Genomic DNA, 9173 nt, shown 5'->3' with positions numbered 1-9173 from the left:
TGGAATACAGTTTGGGAAGAAATCGACTGTGAAGGCGCCATATGTTTCCTTTGGTTCTACCTGGGCCCATAGCTTTTGCAAAGCTACAATAGCATATATTCAGCAAGCGGCTGCGCTGTTCCGGGGCTCCTTAAAGGAACGGGATTAGCTTGTGTTGGTGACTTGGTGTGTTCTAAGCCCTGCTCATTTATAGAAATGGGGATCTTTTTTTTCTATACATATCTCATCCTCTCTCTACTTTAATGCTAACTAGATCGTTTAAACTAGATTCTTCCGGGATTTTCCTTATGAACATCTGTAATTGTCGATGCGTTGATTTTGCAACTGTTAACTTGTTAAAACGGACTTATCCATTTATTTTATTCCTCATTGTGGTATTGTCGGAATCCAGATTTACTATGATTTTAACTTTGGTCTCTTTTGAAGTATCTTATTTTAAACTTTCGGCGAGTCTGAGTAAATAATGCATTTTAAAACTCAGTAGTGTGTTCTCCATATTCCTTTGATCTGAAGATCCCCGGTCTCGAAAGCAATTTCCATTTGTAAGCTTACATCTAGGACACAGAGGGATGATGGGTTTTGCCGTCACTGTTGGTCACAGTGTCCAAAAGTCAGAGTTGAAAGCTGTCATCAAAGGCAATTTCCTTCTTCCTCACTCTAATATGCGTTTCACGAACCACCACACTTTTTTTTTGTGAGGAATTATAGAAAAAGAAAAAAATATTTTAATAATAGTGAACAGCAAAACATGATTTGGGAGGAGAGAAGTAGACGATTAAGTAAACAGATAAGGGGCTAATTAGTCTATTAGTGGGTCTCAGTATTGCGAGTTAAACCAAATCTTAAAGGGGACTGACTCAGGGTGGCAGTTGTAAGCAACGTAATCATTTAACTCGATAATTGCTGCCAGCTACCTCTGGGGAACGTTTTCAGTACAGTTGAATTTTACTTTCTGTTCTGGATTGCTTGATTTGTTTCCTAATAAAAGAACAATTAATGTGAAAACCTGGCTTTGATTCTGTTCCAGCAACAATAGCAAACACGAAATAAATGCAGACCGCCTTCTTGGGTTGCAACCTGTATCCTTCTCTTCTATTTCAGTTCCTTCTTGTTTGTTCTAAGCAGTTTCCACGGCTTCATGCTGCCAGCTGAGATGGTGTCTCCTGGAGTAGAGTAACTGTCACCTTTCAGAGCCATGATCAGAGGACGTTACAGCATCGTTCTTTCAAGCACGGGATACTCCCATGACTCTCTGGCTGCGTGTTGCTGTGGAAACAAGAGCATTGCTATATAGGCAGTGGTCCTTGATAAATATTTATTGATGATGATGAAGAGATGGTCGACTCTCGAAGCAACCAGGATGGGGAAGGGGGAATTGGGTCTGGGAGGCAGTGTGGCTTGGAGAAAACAATCTGAGTGTCGGAGCCTGACTTTCTTGGTTTGAATCCCTCCCCTGCCTTTTGTACTAGCTGTGCCAGATTGGACAGGCTGCTGTTTATCTTCTCAAACCTCCGGCTTCTTATCTCCAAAGTGAGGGTAATTAGAGCTGCCTCCTGGATTTGTGAGGACTAAAGGTGGAGATGCATGAGAGAAGAGTGGGTACTCCGTCCAGAATGGGAGCTAAGTTCTTTGCTCTCCCTTGGCATTGGTGTGTGCTTCTGCTGTGTACCAAAGTTGGGGCTGGGGTGCTTATGCCAAGCCAAAGGAAGCACTGACAAGGAGGTAGCTCCATTTTCATGATGCTTTTTAGTTTTCCTTCCTTTATTCATTTTAAGGAGTGGGGTGGGTTTCTCTAGTCTCTGTTACTGTTTTTAGAAAAGGATTTCAAATGAAAATTCCCAGCAGATGACACTGGTCAGTTGGGTGGTTCCAGGGTTTGTGGAAGGAATGTTTAGTTTCAAACACATTTTGACATTTAATTGGCATCCATTTAAAAGTACAACTGATTATAATGCTAAAGTATGTGGCTCTGTGACTGTTCCCTCCTGACCACCTTTCCACATACAGTTCTTTTTTGTGGTCAGGCTCTGTCCCTGCCTCTGTTCCTATCTCTTATCAACCCTAGAAATAAAGTGCCTGGTGCTCCGAAGCAGTGGAGAAAAGACAGTTTTTGAAGTTGATAAATAAGCAAAGACTAAGAAAACATATAGTAGGCTATGGCATTCCAAGGAACACATTTAAAAAGCTATGAAGACAGGCCATGTCCAACAGGTGTTATGGGACTGGCAAACTCATAACAGAATCAGGTTTGGAAGCCAGTACTGTGTGGGTATGAGAAAGTAGTTAGGACATCTTAGAAAATGGATTCAAATGGAGCTGGAGAGGAAGGAAGGTATGGGTTTTTAAAGGATTAATAACAATCAGATGTAGTTGAAAGAGACAGTGTGGTAAACTCGGATCCTTAGTGTTGAGTTCAGGTGAGTCAGGGTAGACTGGGTGGGGTCACAAAACTGATGTGGTCTTGCTGAGTGCTTTTATTTACCTGGGAGAGAGAGGGAGAGGGAGAGGGAGAGGGAGAGGGAGAGGGAGAGGGAGAGGGAGAGGGAGAGGGAGAGGGAGAGGGAGAGAGAGAGAGAGAGAGAGAGAGAGAGAGAGAGAGAGAGAGAGAGAGAGAGAGAGAAGGCAAAACAGGAGAATGTGATTTATTTATTGCCTATGGCTAAGAGTTGCAGGTCATAAAGAGAATATCAAAGGTCAAGTAGGATTCTGGACATAGACATCCTCCGCCCCAGTGGACCTGTTGAAAGTGAATCTCAAGTGTACTGGAATAGATAAGGCAGAGACATGGAAGGGGAAAATGTGAGTAATAAACAGTGACCATTATGGCCTGTTTTGCCCCGTGATTTCACTTGACCTTCCCTATGTACACAAGGAGGGCTGCTCAGGAGCCCCATTTGATCCATCTTCAGTGAGTGACTAATAAATGTTCATGGGTCTGCAGGGTGGACTGGATGTTTCCCACACCAGTGTGCTGAATGAAGTATATCTCACTCACACATCCAACCACTGCATATCAGTGGAATGTGCATAGAGACCTTTGTGGTTTTTGACTGCTCATCTTAAATTTTTTATTAGGTGCTGGTGGGAATAAAAAGCAGAAAAAGCATTTTGGTGATTACTTTGGCAATTTCTTTAAAACATTAAACCTGCACCTGCTATAGGATGACACTTTTTTACTTTTAGGATCTGACCTGATAAAGATGAAAATATGTCCAGAGAAAGATGCGAGCATAAATGTTAACAGAAGTATTATTCATAGTCACCCCAAATGGAAAATAATCCACGTGCTCATCAACTGGTGAATCCATCTAATCAGATATTGCTACAAATAAAAGGAGTGAATTTCAGATAGATGCTAGGACATATATCGGAAATCATATGCCAGGTTAAAGTGTCTAGGTATCTTTCATATTGTATGAGAAGCTCAGATAAGGTAAACCCATGGGGATAGAGAACATTGGTTGCCCAGTTGGGCATGGGGAAGGGTTTCCAGTAAGTGGATGTGAGAGAACTTTTTGGAAGGATGGAAATACATGACCACTGGGAGGTGGCCATGACTGTTCAACTCTAGGAATTGGCAGAAGATGCTAGAATGATATACTTACAGCGGATGGAATGTTGTTTAATAAAATCGTTAAACTTTTCAAATCGTCTGAAGTGTGTGGTGTGACCTTGATGAGTCATTTCTCTGCTTCCACATCTGAAAAGTGGGAATGCCACTGGGTGCCCAAGGGGGTGATGGTCTTGGTGTGACTTACCTCTCATCAGTTTCCAAACTACTTTGCTGTGGGGGTATTTGCAAGGCCTGTCCCATTTAGTCTCTTTAATCTGTGAATTGAATCTCTGAACTAGTTGCCTCCCTACGCATCATTTTGGCAACAGTTAAAATGTTTAAAGCTATCAAGTTTTGGCAAAGAATCTGAGCAATTAGATGGCTCTATGCATTGTTGAGCAGTGAAGGTTGAAGCGGCCTCTTTGAATACTGCTTGGCAGTGCCAGCCGACAGTGTAGATGCTGGTCCTTTGTAGGTGTCGTGGTTCAGTGGCAGCATTTGAATGGGCAAGGGGGAAGATAATCACGCAGGTGCTTCCTTTCTTACTAAGCCAAGGGTACGGCAGTTTAGCAGAAGTGTGTATGCTCACCAGATAAGGACAGATGTAGCGCTTTTTGGCCCCTGGGTTTCCAGCCAAGATAAATGGCTATAGATTTGAAAAACCAAGCTCCGTATTGATTTTCTGCTTATCTTTTTTAGGGGCTTCCATCAACTTTCTGGAAGAATTGGTGGTGGTGGTGGTGGTGGTGGTGGTGGTGTGTGTGTTAGTGTTCTAAGGATCAACCACAGGGCCTTGCACATGCTAGGCAAGTGCTCCATCACTGAACTACATCCCCAGCCCCTGGTTTTGGAAATAACCTCTTGCTATATAATCCAAGCTGGGGACCTTCCTCTTCTGCTTCCCCATGTACCACCATGCCTGACTCACATGCTGGTCTTAAATCAGTGTTTACCAGTCTGGACCTTTTTGCCATCCTGAACTCACCTCAGATGGGATACAGAGCTCATCCCTAGCTCCTGCTTCATAGCATCCTCCAAGCCTGTTTCCCAGAACATCCCAGATTCTGCTTCACTCCTATCTGGTCCCACTGGGACTGAAAATGGACATCAGAACAGAACCTGGTTTTGTGAGTCATCCCTCTTGCATGGCAGGTGGTGGTGTATTCATCTCATGAGGACCATTCATTTGTCTCGTCATTATTGAGCAAAGATGAATGAATTTATGAGTGAATTAATAAACAAACTCATATCAGCAAGCAGAAAAAAAATTAAAATTATCTGATGTTGGATGGCCTTGACTTCCTCAACTGGCCATAATGATGACTTTTTCTGCTCACATGACCACAGTTTGGGCTGTGAATCTTTTCCTTCCTCACGATCTGCAGTCATCTTTGAGAGTCCTTATTTTCCTGTGATAGTAGGCTGGGTCTCAGCTTCACTTTTAGGTGTTTGGACTCAAACATACATCTGGATGTTAAAGAGTCCTGAGGACATCAAAACATGGGATACACATTTTGCTTTTTGTTTGAACACTACCCTAGAGCAGGATAAGACAGACATCTGGTAAAATCAGGAATTGAAAAGAAAGACATCTAAACAGCATATCCCCACAATCATTTATCTTTTGGATTTTATAAAGTTGGTTTGAATGTGAGAACTTATTAATCTAATTAAAATGTTTGTCACACTGTCACACTCTGTGCTTAAATTAGTACAGCCTAGAAATTGATGTCACAGTTTCTTTCTTTCTTTTTTTTTCTTAGGCATCTAGGAACTGGCCCCTCCATGCATGCATGAGTCTGGTGCTGGGGACCCCTGCCAGTGTTCACTTGGGTGCCAAAACTTTCAGGATAAAAGGAAAACTCTAAGTCTCACCCTAAAAGGGAACTGAGTTATTTACTGCTACGTACATACCAGCCTGGGTTTGTTGTCTCACCACTTCTTTGCAAGGAGAATCTGGTGTGCACAGCTGAGTCCTCTGGTCTGAGCCTCTCGCTGGATTCAGTCAAGGTGTCATGGAGGGCTTCCAGGATTGTACTTCAGTGGAGGGGGCTCTGCTTCCTAGGTTTCCCACAAAGCTGCTGTGGGGTTCAGCGGCTGCCTGGCAACCTCGGTTCCTCATGTGCTAGAGTCTGAGATCCATTCCTTCACACATGGGCCACTCTCAGCATGGGGCAGGTCGGGGCTCAGCAACTAGCTTAGGCAGATTGATTGAGTGACTAGGGCAGGAGAGAGCCTTGGCAAGGTAGAAGTTACAGTCTTTTGTAACCTAATTTTGAAAGTGACATCCCATTACTTTTACTGCATTCCTTTGAAAGAGGCAAGAAGCTAGTTCCAGCCTACACTCAAGGAGAGGAAACTAAACAAAGGAGTTGTATTAGTCAGGGTTCTCCAAAGACAGAACCAATAGAATGTACTAGAAGATATATGGCAGACTCTGTCTCTCTATGCACATATATACAGTTATCCTATATATATTTATTTACATATGTTCATTATGTTGTAATTATACTATACTAGCAACTACATAACCATATTTATATTAAGTTATCTAAAATTAATTATTCCATTGTTATACTATAGTACAATTGTATTAATGTCAGTAACTACTATTTCACATAACATATTACAATTATGTTATTAGTATATATCATTCTATAATATATCCTATGTATACATGTACACAGGTTACATTTGGAGATTTATCATAGGAATTGGCTCACATAGTCATGTAGGCTGGCAGGTGTCATTTGCTATCTTCAAGCTGGAGACCAGGAAATGACTCCAGAAAAGGAGGGTTCTCAGCTACCTTGAGTTAACCCTTTATGTGTCTCAGGAGTTGTTTGGCTAGCCTTCCCTTTGTGAAGCTGGAGTTTTAGAGCAATTTCTCGTTGTTTCCCTGTTTTCTTCAGCCCTACTAAATCTGGCTGTATGAGGTAGAGACACCCCTTCTGTTCTATGGTGTCCAGATCAGAGATGTTGTATGTGGCTACATGAAGCCTGTACCACTGTACATGCCTCGCCTGGGTCAAGGGTGCTGCCCTGCTCTGCCATGTCAGTGTTGAGTTCACAGCCATTTCCATGTCTAATCTCTCCCCACGTTGTTGAGCTCCAGCTGTCTTAGCTGTCGTTAATTTATTCAGTCCACCTTCCTTCTGTTTGACGTCTGTCTACCATCTCCTTAGTTTCACCTTTTGTGACAGGAGTGTGTGAATGGGTGTGTGGGGAAAACATCAAGCCAAGACTAAACTGGCTCACATCAGAAGTGGGGTGGGGTGGGAGGGGGTGACCAGTTATTTTCCCAAAGCTTCTAGCCCTCGAGAAGCCAGGCATGCTGCCAGCTGTCTCCCCACATCTCGGCTGGCTTTGCTTCAGGATGGTTATCGTTCCCTAAACAAAATTGTGTGGAACAAAGCAGGGGTCAGCTCTCTGGTGCTTTCATTGCGTTGTCTTGAGGCCACTTTAATTAGGTTTACTCGGGAACTATGGAACCTACTGGAAGTGAGGGGATGTAGCGCTTTTAACTCTTGAGACGCACAGCTTAACTGTGCAAAAACCATTAACTGCGGCTATGCGCAGAACTACCCTTTGCTTCAAACACAAATCCTACACATAGGTTTTTGATAGACTTGCCAATGTGACTTTCACAATTTCTACTCAGAAGGTGTCTGTTCCAAGTAGCAAAGTAGCATTTCTGGGCTTGACCTTCTCGATACTATTTTTGGTGGTAGAATGCAACTAATTTGAACAAACTCCAGAGTTTCAAGGTCACCACTACCTTAAAACACACACACACACACACACACACACACACACACACACACACACACACAAAACAAAACTGTACATGTATTTTAAAATGTTTATTAGTAGGAAACGATAACCTGCGTCATTTTTAAAGGGAAGTAGATGAATTCCAGTCCTTGTGTTTATTGTCTTTACCTTTCCCTGTATAAAAACATTTACTTTGTATTTAAATGCCCTGGTGTACAGTCTCCATGCTATTGCTGATGCATGTCTCAATTCTGTTTCTATTTCCTCTCACCTGGAAAACCTTAACAGCTATCATTTATCCTGGAGGAGATGCTGACCATCTACTCCTTCTGGGGCTGTAGGGTCCTAGTTACCCCTTCCTTCCAAGGTTACCTTTCCAGGTGTTTATCCAGGAGCATCCTTTATGACCCATGGGTTTTGGGCTCCAACCTCAGACATCTCTTTGTAGGGCTTTAGCTTTTTTGGAGAGCCTTCCTCCTACTCCTTGCTTTATCTCACATAGAAGAGTCGAGACACTTTGCCTTGGGCTCATTGCCTTAGGCTCAGACTTTTTTTTATTTTTTATTTTTATCATGCTAGTCCCAGTGGTTAGGTAGAGGACAACAGATCAATTTCACTAGACCCAGCCTCTCCTATGACATTTCTCATGTTTTAGACATGTTTGACTCATTGACTCCTGCTTTGACATGGTGACTCTTGACGGACATCTGGCTATTAGGGTGTGCTCTTTGGTGTTGTCATCCTATTTCAGATGCCAGTGACATGGTTGTAGAGCTGTGTGACCAAGTCTGTGTACTTGTTACCAAATTTCTACCAGTTCTTTATTAAGTCCCAAAGCATAATTTCCTAAAAGTAAGGTACTCACTGAAGCTGAGACAGGTGAAGTCTATCTTGGTCTGGCCCTTTCTGGTACCCACAGCTATGCATGACGTCAACACTGGGTAAGTCCTGCTTATGTTATAGCCGCAGCCAGTGTTTAGCTACGCCATTGCCTTTTCGCCTTTTGTTTGTTTGCTTTTTGTTTTTCGAGACAGGGTTTCTCTGTATGGCCCTGGCTGTCCTGGAACTAGCTCTGTAGCCCAGGCTGGCCTCGAACTCACAAAGATCCACCTGCCTCTGCCTCCCAGTGCTGGGATTAAAGGTGTGTGCCACCACCGCCTGGATGCCATTGCCTTTTTATAGTGGCATCTTGGGTGATTTTATGGCGATAATCTGAGCATTTACTTAAGGAATATTATAGACAACAGGCCCTTCTGGTTTACGGACCAAACTCAGCATCTGCAAGGCCACATCCTCTCCCTTGGCAGAAAACAGAGCTGATCTTATGGGTGAAACAAATCAGATAAGCAGTAATCATTGACATGTGTTAAAATAATTGAAGCATTAGAAGCAGATGGATGGCTTTACCCCTTAGAAGAGACAGGGGAGAAATGGAAGTAGGAGACTGGCTAAGACATTTTGCTTTATCTGTACTATTCTGTTTTTTTTCTGAAAGGGAAATATATTCAAAATAGTTTTGTTAAAAAACAAGTTGATAATTTTTGACAGGGAAGAAGATAGGTGTTAAATTACACTTTTTCTTCATAATAGTTAAAGATTGAACTTAGTCTCTTAAGAGGCAATACTGGGGGTGCTGGCTGGAGAGATGGCTCAGTGGATAGGTGTGTTTGCTGCTCTTGTAGGAAACCCATTTTGGGTCCCTAGACCCACACCAGGCAGCTCACAACTTCCTGTCACTCCAGTTCCTGGGGATCTGATGCCCTCTTCTGGCTAGCAAGGGCACTGCATGCACATGCATATACTAACACCCAGTCATATACACTTATGCAGGAATAAAAATGAATCT

Source organism: Peromyscus eremicus, chromosome 4, assembly GCF_949786415.1.
Source record: "Peromyscus eremicus chromosome 4, PerEre_H2_v1, whole genome shotgun sequence".
NCBI classification, from domain to species: Eukaryota; Metazoa; Chordata; class Mammalia; order Rodentia; family Cricetidae; genus Peromyscus; species Peromyscus eremicus.
The sequence above is the reverse complement of the archived record's forward strand: the minus strand, read 5'-3'. Positions refer to the sequence as shown.